Source organism: Podarcis erhardii, assembly GCF_964252035.2.
Source record: "Podarcis erhardii genome assembly, chromosome: 3".
Taxonomy (NCBI): domain Eukaryota; kingdom Metazoa; phylum Chordata; class Lepidosauria; order Squamata; family Lacertidae; genus Podarcis; species Podarcis erhardii.
The window spans coordinates 59,780,803-59,796,046 of record NC_138507.1 but is presented as its reverse complement, the minus strand read 5'-3'; the positions used below and the strand labels follow the sequence as shown (position 1 = coordinate 59,796,046).

Here is a 15,244-nt window from a genome sequence, read left to right as displayed (position 1 = left end):
CCACCTTGAACTCTTTGGAGGAAATATGGGATATAAATGTAATAAACAACAAATAATGCAGGTTCAATGCCTAAGGCAAAACCTACCAGGGCATGGCAAAGCACCGTTTTCCCTTTGTATGTTCCGTGTGGTTCCTTCACCAACTAGTTGAGTTAGATGGTGAGATGGGGCACATGCCCAGACCTCCCATTCTCCACACTGGCACAGTACATTGCCTGTCGACAGTCTTATGCACACATTCAGAGAGAGAAAGCAAGACTCCCTTGGGCCTTAGGAAGATTTATCTGCATTTTGGTACTGTAAGCATAAACAAGTGACATTGTGAGAGGAGAGGATTAGTGCCTGTTTCATGACCTGCGAGCACTCATATATGAGGAAATCAGGAAGCTGAGGGCTAATCAGGGACGGGGCAATAAGTTGGATGCAGAACAAACCAGTTCCTTAAAGCCAATTTCAGCGTCAGATGGTGGGAAAATGGGAACTGCTACAGACACATCCTCCAGAGACAAACCAAACATTTGACAAGTACACAAGGTGTCTTTTTTTTCTTGAAAGGAAAACACTTAAAAGAGTTCATGCTGGTTCAGAGATTGATTGCCTGAATTCAACAGCTAAGTAAACTGCATTACACCTCAGACTGCGTCAACCGCTGCTATCTCTGTCGCAGAGCTGCTCTGCCTAAGGCTGAATGACATGCTATACCTTTAAAGCACATTACCAATACATTCTTTCCCTCAAAGGATTCTGGGCACTGTAGTTTACCCTTCACAGATTTGCAATTCCAGCAACCCTTAACAAACTGCAGTGTTCAGAATTATTTGAAGGAGGAAATGTGTTTTGAATGTGCTTTAAAAGTATAAGGTGCACACAGCTGGACTAAAGCATGTTAAGACAATAGCCAAGAAAACTGCCAGATAAACTTTCTGATAATGGATTCTGGAAAGACAGTTAAATATCTTGTATTGAAATTTGATAAACCAATATCCTGCACTCATCCTCATCACACCCCAAACAAGGAGCGATCCACCTTTGCTGTCACCCATTTAAGGTGGGTTCCCAACAGTGGCAACAAGCCTGCCTGTTTTATAACCTGCTTGAATTATACCTAAGTTTGGTTAAGAAGGTAGGAAGACCAATATGTGTGAAGTAATTTAGACTGCAATGTTGTGTACTCCCCACCGCACACAAGAGAAAGCTCCAGAACAGGTACTGTAGTGTTCAGCCTGTGCCTCAGGAAAATCCCCTGACTTGGCAAGCCTGCTCTGAGCAAAAAAAGAATGAAGGAAATGAGTTCATGTGACTTTTTAGTTATACAGTAATAGCACTCCAGGGCATTGCTAAGCTCTGCCAATGTCATCCCAGTGCACTTCAGTAAAGGAAACAAAGCTGGATAACAGTGCTAGGTTTGTCTTCTCTGGCAACCTGATTGAAACTGGCAAAATATTTTTTTAAAATAATTAATCTTTTGTATTTATTTTGTGACAAGTTACCTTCATTGTATTTATGGATCAACTTGAGGCAGATCAGCATGAGGGCCACAATCCTGAGATTTTGTCCTTTTGGCAAATCTCCACCCAAATCTTTGCTTATGTCTTCTTGAACTGGCTTCTGGCATAGCCAGCTACCATTTGCTTGTCTGCTCTCCTTGTTAGAAACCAAGGGAAACCAACCCTATTAACACAAGCCCTTGCCTTCTCACTCTGAGTTGGCACAATTTTGTACATTCACGACAACCAAGACCGCGGCAATCAAAGGAATCCATCAGCTTTAATAAAGGTCTGCCAAGCCTCACTGAAGGCAGAGGTGAACATGTCCTTGCATTCTAAATGTCTCTCTCCCATCTCTGTTGCTCAAATCTAGAGCTCCCAGCAACTAAACAAGAATTTGGCATGGCTGAACATTCATTAACATTTCACGTTGATATTTTAGAGTCACAGGGAGCTAGAGCACCATTTATTTCAGTGAGGATGGCATTTTTCCTACCTGTTGAAGGCTTCAATCAGACTAGTGTTGGCAGAACACTGGCAGGGCTGGCAGGCAGGCACAGATGCACGATTAGGCTAAGAGTGTCAAGCTCTTGCCAAGGGATTGGTGGTGAGGGTCACTCCTGTTACAGTGAAATCCTCTGAGAACTGCCTTGTTCTGGTTCCTTTAACTATCTTTGTAATTTAGGAAATCGTTTTCTTATATTCATGTCTGTTGGAGGAGGCTCAGCAAATCACTTATTTCAATCTCCAGCCCTAAAAACACCACATTTTAGACCTGTACAGCTTTAGGGCTTCAATAACTGCATAATGAAAACAAAAATCAACTGGTGAAGTTTTCGCCAGCACCGCATTTTCGTGCTGGTAGAAAACGTTTAGTCTGTTAATTTCTGTTTGTATTCAAGGTACAGAATGTCTGTCCATAAAAACAAGTTTGTCCAATCATTTTTAATTAATTAATTAATTAATTTCCCCCCCTTCCACTGCTGAACTGCTGTTGGTCTCTCACCCTATCCTTAATAAGATTGCCACTTTTCCTTTACAGAAACTTTAGGCTGTGTACACACTTTCTGTTTACTCTGCACCCAGTGTGCTCTCACAGCTGGTTTGGGAAGCAATGAAAACACGATGTTAGCCACAATCTATATGTATTCTGTATCTAGCTTGTCATGAAATCTCAGGGGTACCTTTCATCCTACTTTTCCAACCCTCAAAGAGTCATACAATATTGAGAAAAGCCAGTGTGGCAAAATGGTGAGAGTTTTGGACTAGGACCTGGGAGAGCAGGGTTCAAATCCCCACTTGGCCATGAAGCTCACTGGGTGACCTTGGGTCAGTCACCATCTCTCAGAACAACCTACCTCACAAGGTAGTTGTGACGATGAAATGGGAAGGAGGAGACCCATATACACCACCTTGAGATCCTTGGAAGATAAAGGTGATATATAAATGAAATTAATAAAGTGGATCTTGTTTTGTTTTACATATACATAATGCAAGAAACCTATTCGGGTGTCCACCCCTCCCATCATTATTAAAATCTAAGTCATGTTCTAAATCACATGGGGAGTCTAAATGTAAAAAGCAGACTTCCCCTTTCAGATTTTTCTCCAACTCACTGGAATCAGAAGCGGTATATCTTTGAGCACCACTTGCCTGGGAACAATAGCAAGGCGGGGCTACTGATCTCATGTCCTGCTTGTTCACTTCTCAAAAGCATCTGTTTGCACACTGTGTGAAACAGGATGCTAGACTTAGAGGCTCTTGGCCTGATCCAGCAGGGCTTTTCTTATGTTCTTAAGTGGGAGTGGGGTTGGCAAGGCCATGATGGTTGAGGTGGGACAAGCAAGTGTGGGAAATGAAGCAACCCACAGAAACTATTAATGCTGGAAGAAAACAATGAATTGCCCAGAGCATTAGCCATTTGTACGTCTTTGAACACCCCACTCAATAAATTGTTGGGGTTGTCAGTTGCTGGTCTTTGATTCTGAGATGCTGCCATGGTTCGTCATTGGTATGCATTTCACTGTAACCTAGTTCATCAAAAGCACATGGAGTGATTAGCATCCCTTTTTCAAGAGCTTGAGAAGGGAATAGTGCATCCAAGCTAAAAAGCCATTTGGTCTTTATTAGGGATTAACTCTCAGTATAAAATGAAGATTGCTTAAAGGATCTTGCAGAAATGAGTTTGATGCCAACACTCAAGACTAACATTCAATCCAATCTAAGCAATACATGGCAAAACAACATGGAACTGCAATTCTTGTTACAGCTCTTAAAAACAACCATTATTGCAGGCTTTATACTCAGTGTACATGGAGGGACAACTCACCAATAAAATATCCTTAGAGAACATTTGCTGGGATACTGTTATGTGAGCTGCCTGCTATCTTTTCAGGCTATGGCTCATGAACTTCACCATTAAACCACTTGATTTTTCTGTCAGTCCTCGTTTCCCAAAAGGCACATCCCTAGCATCATTCAAAGCAAGCTTATTAACATGCCACATTTCATGGAAGCTGTCAAAGTGGCACACATCATAAAGAATGCAAGGACCAGTAGAAGGAGTCTCCAATGATTTGTCTTGGCAGATCTATCGATTTGATCAACCTTTAAGCTGCACATTATGCTGGTTTCACTTTGCTGTTAACGCGGTTTCTACAGTCCCACTTTAGGACTGCCTTTGTAGCTAGAATTGCATCTGTACTACAGCCTCCAGCAGCTTCTTCTTTGTATTTGCACGCTGGGGCAACATTGTGGAACACAGGGACTCTTAGTTATTTGATGGCCACATGTGAGGACCTAGTTAATTGGGAAATACATTAGCTATCCAGCAAACCGACGCAGCATCTGGTGGGAGTCTCCAGAAACTAATTACTATGCCAGGACTGTTGCTGGTGGGTAGTAAGTGAAAAGTTAACAATCACAAGTTTGAAGAGGAAGCAGAAGCAGCCAGTAGCTAAAGTGGGGATGGAAGCCAGAGGGAGAGGCAGCGACTCTGGCTCCTCCTCATCACTACTGTCCTGTCCACTCATCACCTGCCAACAGTGATCTCTGCAGTTCACCTGCTGATGTCTTTGGTGTTCAGCTCACTGCACTTTGCTTCTGATGAATGCTGCACCCCATCTCCTGCTATTCCAGGAAAAGGAACTTGCCAACATCCAAGGTTCATCTGGAGTGGGTTGATTCATAGAGCAGAGCTAAACTGAGTAAGACCAAGAGGATGAAGGTAAAGGCCAAAGACATAAAGATGTTTGGGCATGAGGTGAAAGAGGATGTAGAGACTGTCATTCCCCAGTGAACAGCAGCTGCTTGTGGGTTTCTCCTAGGCACCTCTGGCTACTGTGAAAAAGGCCAGGGGATGCTGAAGTAGGTAGGCCTTTGCTCTGATCCAGCAGGGTTCTTATCTTCACAAAAACACCACAGTTCTCATTATAATCAGCTAGAATGAGAAGGAAATGTGTAGAGAAATGCTCCATGTTTCGTCAAGAGCTTGTTGCCAGGAGATAGAAGAATAACCTGAAAATATCCAGCTTTCTCTTGAAGATGAGAAAAGTTTGTGATCAGAGACTCAGGACTGTTGATTCAGTAGGAAAATGATAAAGATGTGTAATCAGAACAACATTCACAAAGTAGTTTGTGTGGAGCTGTCCCACCACAAACGGGTGAAACAAATGAGACTTCCTTTCAAGTGAGCAGTATAGACCTATAGTATAAAGGTATTCCAGCCTACTCCCTCTAATCTTTATAATGGAGATGTGGGCTTGATTGCACAACTTAGGCATACCATTACTCTAGAAAGAGTGTTGCTCAACTCAACGGTCTAAGAGAAACCGTGAGCTACTGTGTGTTGTCTCCAAAGCAATGCAACGCATCATGAGGCAGAATAAGACCCAGTTCCCAGGAAGGAGCGCCCAGCTTCAGGCTAGGAGCTCTCCACAGGATAGGTATTCTCATTAGTAGCTGGACTTCTCCCACCTCTGTTTAAATTTGTAATGGGTAGGCAAGACTGATTGTGGGGAAGATTTCAAAGTCCTGTGCAGTCTGAGTTGGCAGCTGCTGATGCTGGAATCCTGACCCCTGGCTGCCTCTTTGAATTGTGTTGGGGAAGCTTGAAACTCCTCTCCTAAGTTGGTTTGATGCTTGCTGCATCGCTGGTGCCTAAGAGCATCCGGACTGATTCCTGGCCTTCTACTGTTGGTGAGATAGTACTGTCAAACTGTTCAAATAAAGCTTGGCTCCTTTACTTACAAGGAAGTGCACCTGCTGTTGGTCTTGGGCAGGAGCCAGGGCAACATGTGGCCTTTTGTTCTTTTCTTCACCTATGTCTTGACTCTATCCTGACACATGGAAGGAAGTTTAAGTCACACAGCTGGTATTCCTCAAGATGAAGATAGTACTCATGTTTGGCCCAACTAACCTCAAGGCCTTGGGGCTACCAAAATAGAAGTGAATAGGCATGTTACAAGTAAGATAATTATTTGGGACCCAAAATCAATCTCGTTGTGTTGATGGTAGCAATTTATACAGTTTACTAAACAGAAGACTAAGGAGGAGGCCTCTGCCAAGTGTGGCTCTCCCATATTACAAAGAATATTTATTTATTTTTATTTAATGCAACAATTTATATACCACTTAATTACGATCATTTCTAAACCGTGTACAAGTGACTCAATAAAATGAGAATGAAAATCAGTTAAAATTATAAAATCAGAATTCAGTGAAAAAGCCTGCTAGAAAGAAAGAAAGAAAGAAAGAAAGAAAGAAAGAAAGAAAGAAAGAAAGAAATTAGATGCCAGAAGTTCAAGAAGGAGAGAGCCTGTCTGATCTCAACTGGGAGTTCCATAAAATTATGAATGTGTGCAAGACTAAGTCACTTGCACATATCCACTAGCCACTGAAACTTTTGATAGATACTACTTTTTATAGTTTTTCTATTTTTTCTGTTTTTCTTACTTTAGGCTATATTATTGCAATCTGCCCTAAGAATTTATGGTGAAAGGCAGGTAATAAATCTTATGAATGCGTAACTAAATACTATGTAGTGCTCTCAATGGAGCCCTAAGTACTCCCATGGCCATATACTTTGATCAGTACTGCCGAAAGTTGCCAGCTTTTGAACCTTCCCTTGTCCCTTTGCCAGCCATTTGACTGGAAGCAGTTAGCAGGTGAACATGTTTAGTTCACTGCCAAGAAAGCCTCACCTGCTGATTTCTGAAGATCAAATCTATGTTGGAGAGACAAAAGCAAAGTCAGGCTAGTTCCCCCAGCCCTGGCCCTCAGCCTAGTTGGCAACCTCAGCTGCTATAGTGTCAGGTGTTTCCAAGTCCTCCATGTCACATACAAAATGACCACAAATGTGCTTATTTCAGTATGTGCAATGTAAGATATTGGCCAAGTCTGGTTCAGCACGCAATGAAATGAGTGTTTCACCTGGAAACGATTCCAGCCCTAAAGCCATCTACTAGTGATGCTTGATTGATTTACTACTACTTAGATGCAGCAAATCGTGACAGAAGGGGTTCTGCTGCGAGCCAGGACACCATGCAGAAGCATTAAAATACACCAGCATCAGGAGAAACAAAGTGTGCATCCAGGCTGAAAAGCCCATGGCCTGAAATGACATCAGGAGGAATTTATGCATGCAAACTAGACATATGTTTCGTTCGTAAGGCATGGCTGGGCCCTCTCATTGCTTTGACACAGTACACTGTGTGATGGAAATCACAGAAAGAAGATTCACTCTCTGGACACTGAATGCTGACTCATGAGTATGCAAGATCAACAAGCTATTGGCTCAATACGGAATAAGTGATCCAAGAACCATGTGGACATGGATGCCCTAGTTCTGTAGTGTATATGTTATTTAAATATATAGAACAGGTATAGTCAGAGGAACAGAGGATTTCTGCAGAATGAATGAACCCATCTTGCCCTCCAAAAAGTCTACACTGGATTTTTTAATTCATTTCACTTATAGTCCACCTTTCTTCTATCATTGCACAGATGGTTCTCAGGCAGTTCCTCATCCAGTCAGTCACCGAGCAGACCTACATCTATTTAGCTCAACATATGATGCTTTCAGAGCATGCCCTGGTGCCGTTTTACTAAGTGCTGTTGGAGCCATGCACATTAATTTGATTTGCATCCGTAGTTTGGGATAGACACCTGTACTTTTAAGCAGGATACAAATAAGAAGATAATAGCGGACACTAAATGGCAGAGGCAGTGCTTTTTTTTTTTAGTAAAAAATGAAGTGCTGGTACTGTACATGTATCAAAGTGCTGTGAGTGCTAGCTCAAAATAGTTGCCACGGGAAACAAAATGGAGGTGATGGTACTCTAGACTGGGTGAGTACCATCACACACAAAAACAACTGGGAAGAGGTATCCAATATTTAACTCTAGTCTGCACTCATGTTTGAAGAGAAATGTGCATGCTTCGTTTCACTGCCTTAATTGCCCAGTTCTGTCACTTGGATGTTACTTTACCCACATACTTTTAGACACTTTCCCTTCCCTCTCTACACAGGTATAATATTTGGATCTAGCATGAAGCACATAATTCTCACATTTTGTATAAAAGTGTTCTTTCCCTGCCTAGCATGAGCAAGATCTTCCCTGCAGATGGGAGACTAAATGCCTTATACCAAGTCAGACTATTAGCATTTCTAGCTCAGTATTGTCAAGACTAGCTTGCAGTGGCTCTCCATGGTTTCAGGCAGGAATAGTTCCCAGCCCTACCTGGATTGAACTGGTTGTCCAGAATGTAGCAGCATGTTTTTTTTACTGGGGCCAATTGCACATAGCATATAACACTGACCTTATGAGAACACACTGAATGCTAGTTAGTTTCCATGCTAAATTAATGATTTATAGATCTAAATGGGGCCTGGTCTAGGACATACCTTTTCCCATATGTGCCCTGCCCTGTGTTTCTGTGTGCTCTGGCTTCCATCACAGTGTTCTGATGCGCCAGAAGCAGTTTAGTTATGCTGATCACAGAAAGCTGTCTGTGGACACCGGCTCTCTTGGCCTGAAGCGAGATGAGCACCACACCCCATAGGCACTGGATTTAACCATCCAGGGGTCTGTTACCTTTTTACCTACCTGCCCTGCATGAGTTAAGATCACTGAATAGGATATGACATGAGGTGAGTCCATCTAGCAGCAGGACCAGGATGTGTGTTTGATGGTGGGCACCCATATTCTGGAATTTTGGTTCCAACTAACAGATGCCCTCATACTTCAAAAATGAACAAGAGCTGTTAGATCATTTGTAGCACCTCTATCCATTCAAGATCACCAGCAAGGGAAGATCATCCTGGCCCCAGCTGGATAAAAGAGTCAGTTTACAACTCACTACTTGGTTCTATCAGTGTTAAACTGATCTCCTTTCTCTTGGCTTCACTTCTTTTCCTTGGATATCTTGTTTTTTAGTTTATAAACCCAAGGACAGGGTGTGTTCACCATTAAAAACAAAAAAATCAATGTGAACCACTCAGGAGATATTCAATATTCATGTGAAAAGCAGGGTAGAACTATAATTAATTAATCCATTAATTTTGCTCACTTGCAATCTTGCTCGCTTGCTTACTGGCAACACTGCAGATTGGCACCCTACACAAAAGTGGAATATACCACAAAAAGGCATACCTGAAACTTGAACAAAGTGTGTTTTAATGGTTATGTGAAGTTTATTTAATTTATGACAACAACAAAAGACCAAGGCAGAGAAGAAGTTGATTGTTGAATGTAATCACCATTGAATTGTGGCAGTGTGCACCGTTTAGTTCTGAAGGCTGGTGTAGTGCAATGACTATAGCTGGTCTGGGGAACCTGTGGCCCTCCAAATGTGTTTGGATTCCAGCTTCCATCAGCCACAACCAGGCAAATGGTCAGGGATGATAGTTGTCATCCAACAACATCAGAGGGCAAGAGGTTCCTTGTACCTGGACTAGAGTATTGGGATTATATGTGGGAAACTGTAATGGACTGGCTGGATGCAGAGAAGTGATGAGAGGCACCAGCTGGGGAACACCACAGAAAAACCCAGGGGAAGAAGGCTCAGAGCCAGGGGATTGGTGATGGGATGACAGTGAGTGGTCAGAGGGAGAAGAGAGAGCAGACTGGGAGGGGGAGGTGTCAGAAGCTGAAGAGGTAACAGGGTTTAGTGAGCAGGAAGAGTCTGTGGCAGAGAGCAGTCCAAAATCAGAGGCAGAAGCAGAGGCTGGAAAGGAGGGGGGCCAAGAGGCAGAGATGGTTCAGGCTGGTAAAGAAACCAGGGTGTCTTCCCCTCCTGCTGTGACCAGTTCCCCTCCCCTCAGAACCAGAAGAGGTATGAAGAGGGAGGAGCAGAGACAGGCAAGGTAACAGAGTCTCAGGTTGCTTGGGAAGGACGCAGGGGAGGAGGAGACAACTGTGGGAAGGTGAGAACCTTCAGTCCTCACAACTGTCTCATAGGAGCAACTTGCTGTGCTCACTAGGCCTGGCCTCCTGAGCCAACTTTAGTCTTCTTGAATAAAGAGCCAACTGCACTGACACTGTGGGTTTGTTTTGTTTTGTTTGTTTGCTGATCTACTCCTAACCCCCACTCCTGACAGAAACTCAGATACAATCCCCACTTGGCCATGAAGCCCACCAAATGGTACATCCCTCTCTCTCAGTCTCACTTCTCTCACATGACTCTTATGAAGGTTAAAATCTTGCTTCAAACTTCATGGGGAAAATAAGTAATTTAATAATTATCTTCAAAGGAAGTTTTAGTTGTATTTTTACATTCAAAAATCAAAGGTGTCCCCCCCCCCGCCAAGTCATTCTTAGTGTAATTTAAAGGAGAATGGTTGATAAGAATAACTAGGCATTGACCGTAACTCAATGAGCAGAGCAAATGCTTTGCATTTTAAAGATCCCCAGTTCAATCCATGACATCTCTGGTTTAAAAAAACAAAAAACGAGCTGAGGCAGGAAGGGATGTGGAAGACCTGGAAGGTTACAGCCAGTTATAGAGCAACAATCCCAGGCTAGATAGACCACAAGACTGATTCATTTAACAAAGCTTCATATTTCGCAGTCAGGGTTTTCACAACGACCTAGCAGCTTAGTGCCCCTGGAATCGGAGAACTGACTATATAATGCACTTTTGTTATCTGTATAATTTATCGAAGGATGAAAACATTTCTGAACAGTAATCTTTGGGATTTTGAAATAGCGGTACCCATGACAACTGGAGCACTTTCCCATTTGTATTATTATGCATTGCTACATACATCGGTAAGAGTCATGCCTTAGTACAGTAATTCTCAAATTGTTCCATGCTACAATACCATGAGGGAGTTGCTGGGAAACACCTGCACTCTGTGCCCGTGGGGAAGGGAAATTTATTTAAAATCCTATACTGATGGCACTGTAACTCAATCTGGGTTTTTAGGGTGAGGAAGGAGGCTCATAATTGTATTAGAGAGGATGCCATATGTGGTGGAACTGTCCAGTGGTGGAGGAGTTTTGGAACACTATCTTACATGAAGTTTCATTGATAATAAATGCACAAAAGACTGCTTATTTTTGTGGTTTAAGGACACAAGTGCCCTATAGTTACTGGAGCATTAAAAAACTGGGTCTGACAACTGGTGGGTGGATTGCTGGTCAGAAAGCAGTTCTCTTGTCTTATTGGACATATAGAAAATCTGACTTCTAAATTTTGCAGGACATTTTGCTCTCCTGTGGCGATATGGAGGGGAAGTTGTAAGCAAGCACAATTTGTGGCATTGCACATTATCATCCCTGATCACAAGGTACAATACCCCAGGTGTGTGGAGCTTGAGTCAATATGAGATAGCTTTAATTCTGATCCTAATTGCATCTTGCAACTGCTTGCAAACATTTTTATGCAGTTGTTGTCAACCATCCAGATCTAAAATCCTTTCTAGTTCCTGTTTCCTCTGAGTAGAGTGGGGCTGGTTTCTAAGCAGCTGTTTGCCATAGCTGTTGCAGAGAAATGTGATTCCCAAGGGTCAAAATTATAAGGCATGTATTTGAGACACATGCACCAATATTTTGAGTCAGGAGATAAGTCTTAGGAAAGTCTTCTTTCTGTATATTCACTGAAAACTTGTTCAAACATAGCGGCAGAAGAGAACTGGTTATAATTCTACAGCATCCCAAAACAAATGTAAGATAATTTATTCAGTACTCATGTTCCCTCTTGAAAATGGCTATGTGTGGACCAAGGAATGAGGAGGTAGCACTTCAAGAGTGGAAACAAGATCAAAATCATTACTGAGTAGGCCAGTTCACCTTCATAAATATGAAAGAATACACATATTTTCTCTGAAGAATAAGAAAGGAACTGCCATGTGAAAAAGCAAGTCCCAATGCAATTATTTATTTTTGTATATTCTTTGATACTGAGGCCTACTTCCTACTAGTGAGGTAAATCTGTGTCTTGGCTGCATTGCTTTAGACTTCAAGGGAAAGTAGCAAAATGCTGCATATAAATAAATACCAAACTTTTTAAACAAACTTTCACAAATAAAACTAATTATCAGGGATAAGAGTTCTAGATTAGCTTTCTCCTTGGCATGTTACGTTTTCTATGTACTGGGATATTTATTTATTTACATGAAGGAGCATTTAGTCACGTGACATTCCTCCACACCTACACTAGGTAGTGATACATCTCAGACACGTAGTACCTGATGACTGCCAAAAGTACCTATATTTTAAGATATATGTCATAGGGTTGAACAATGCAAATACTGTTCATTTGACCTTTGTCAAATGATGTTTGGGCCATGATTCTGTCCGGCCATATTTACAATTCAACCTGTTTTGCACATAATCAGTCTGCCCTCTTCCAACTTGGGAGCTGAGAGCTTTGTGTAATGAGGGGTTTTACTTCTGCACTGTTCACAAAACACACACTTAATTCTCCATGGCAACCATCCAGTCATCCGATACAGGCACCATCCCACACAAGTGTTTACTAGAAATATGAAATGCTTTGATGAAAATTACCTTGGGTAGCAGAGAACCAGCAGGAAGCCACCAGTGAGAGGAGGACTCTTCACAGCTTTTCATTGTGATCCTTAGTTCACACAACGCTGGTCTGTCCTTGGATTGGTTTTGAAGCAGTGCACTGTGAATTGGATAAATGAGGACACAACTTTCCAGGCTGAACCAGAAATCTCATTGCCTGAGGCTGGCATCTAGCCCAGGAAGAGATGGGAAAGCTCAGTGGTAGAAAGCACATGCTTCGCATGCAGAAAGTACAAGTCCAGTCACTAGCATCTCTAGTTTAAAAATGCACAAAAACAAGTAGCCGGTTTTGGGAAGTGCTGAATCCTGACCATTGGCCATGCTGACTGGAGCTGACAGTTGTCATTTTTTAATGTCTTTTAGATGCTCTGTTTTTAAAGTTTTTATTTTTCATAGCACTGCTTTGCTATTTTGTTGCTTGATGGCCTGGGTTGCTTTGGGAGGAAGGGTGGGATAGGAACTTTATAAAGAAATAATGGTGCACAAAAATTGAAAGGCACCATGTTGGATACCGCTGGAGTAGGTAATATTGGACTTAATGGGCAAAGAGTCTCATGCAGTATAAGGCAGCTTCAGCTGTGTGCTTTCAGGTGCAATTGCTAATTACGTATCCCAAAATGACAGTGAAGTGTTCTGAGGCTGGAAATGCAGGGGCAAGAGGTAGCAAGACAGAATGCATAAAACCAATATTCAGGGACAAGCTACCAAATGGACACAAAGGCACATAGCACAACCCTGATGACAAGTTTATCCGAAGCATCTTTGCAAGAGATCTTGCTGAGCAGAGAAGCAACAGGTGGGGAGGTGTGCTTATCCCTTTTTCCACCGGCCTCTTTTCCTCCACTACCATCACCTCCAAAGCTGTTTTTCCCTGCACAGTTTGGAACTCTGGCAAAAGTGCTTAAAATTCCACTGAATTTTAATATGCAGTTTTCAAGTCAGGAAGCTGCTAATAGCAACAGAGGTCCTGTGGCATAATTATAATTATGAGTTATTTCAGAATGCCAAGAGTCTGTAGTACAATCCTTGATTGTCCACTTGAGACTGCAGGTAAGGGGTTACAGGTTTGAACGCTCCCCACATGTTTTTGTGCCTATGCACGCACAAGCATTCAAATATGAAATTTCTATCTGCAGTTTGAAGAGACCCTGTCTGAGAAAGACTGACCTATGAATTATTTCTGCACATTTGAATCTGACTTCACACAGACTGAATCCTCTACACCAATGGCAAACTCCTTCTATGAGGTTGGACCCATGTGTATCCAAAATGGCACCAGCCCTTGGCAAGGAGATTAGTAACAGGTGCAGGGATATCCCAAGTTCTGCAGAATTGCAGCAATTTTTAGTAAATAAACTCTAAGAGAGGAGAAACCTCAGAAACAGCCAAATGAGAACTGAACCATGTTTCGGGGACACAGAATGCCGATGGTTGAGGGTTGGACAGTAAACAGGGGGTGGGCAGGTGGAATGGAGACTAGCTGGAACACCAGATACAGGCAGTCAACCCTGCAACATTTTGTTATTGCAGGTCTCGCTTCTTCAACCAGAATTGATTATAGAATGCCCTGAAATTAAAAGCTTGAAGCTGGGCTCATTTCCTCACAGAGCTTCATTTTTAAAAAATTTCATGTTCATCTTCCACAGCGCAAGAAATTTGTAATGATTTTTTTTTTAATTTTGAAGTTAAATGTCTATCAGAACTTTTGAATTGCTGAAGACATGTAATGCTTGTTACCAAAAATAAAATGTATTATCCAGAATATGACTGGGAAGAGGAGAGGGACTGTTATAAGAGGATAATTCCAGCTTATTATACCTGTAGTATTCTCTCATCTGTAGATACCTTTTAGGGCTCCCCCCACCCCACTCAGCAGGGGTCTAATTGTTGTTTGGATGTGAATGTACGTTTTAGCTTCTCCAAAATTAGTTTCCATTCAGTACAAATGTTCTCATTAAGAAGACATTTAACATGAGAAGAATATAAATGAAGAGATTTCTGCTCACTAAGAAGGGTTTTTGTACTGATCAAAGGAACTGTGAAGCAATACACACTATAACACTTAATCTTTAGCATTTCCAGAGCTCAGAGCTTTAGTTCTTTAGTCTTTCTGCAATAATTAGATGACCTAATGTCTTTTTATAACAACCCCCATAAGAAACAGTGATCACTGTGGTATTTCATGAAATGTTAGTGTCTGTATGATGCACCCTGCCTTTTAGAAACCAAAGGACAACTTCGTTGTGAAGTGAAAGGCTTAATATAATATAATCTCATTCAAATATATAATATAATCTCATATAATCTCAAATAATATAATATAATCTCATTCAGAGTATGCTTCTTCTTCTTTTAAAGAAATAGCAGCTAAGTGTTCACCTTTGTGCATGTTTCGGGAAGCTTCTTTCTTCTTCCAATAGTTGTGTGTATAGTTCTACTCCAGCATCTCAGGACCTGAAACTGACTAAAACAGGGTGTTGTGGTTAAGCTTTCCTGACCAGTTCTGCTTACAACAAGGTGGTCCAGTTGAAATTTTAGTTTAATACAGAACACTCCTAAGCTGTGGTGTCTGTTCTACAGAGAATTATGGAGCAGGATGTTACAGCATCAGAGGTGTCAATCAGGTTTTATTGACAAGCAACACTTTTTAAAACAATGCACCTGACAGCTCAGCCTTGTCACTTCCTGTTATCATTATCCAAGAAAAGCAGGGCATGCAACAAA

General features: G+C 41.8%; 1 long non-coding RNA gene across 1 annotated transcript in view; it reads right to left on the bottom strand.

Annotated features, from left to right (window-relative positions):
- Nucleotides 1–12,619, bottom strand: part of LOC309338298 — a 32,075-nt gene extending 19,456 nt beyond the window's left edge. The window contains exon 1 of the long non-coding RNA XR_014154850.1: nt 12,500–12,619. This is a non-coding gene — a long non-coding RNA (uncharacterized lncRNA). The remainder of the gene's footprint in view (nt 1–12,499) is intronic.
- Between the last annotated feature and the right edge of the window lie 2,625 nt (nt 12,620–15,244).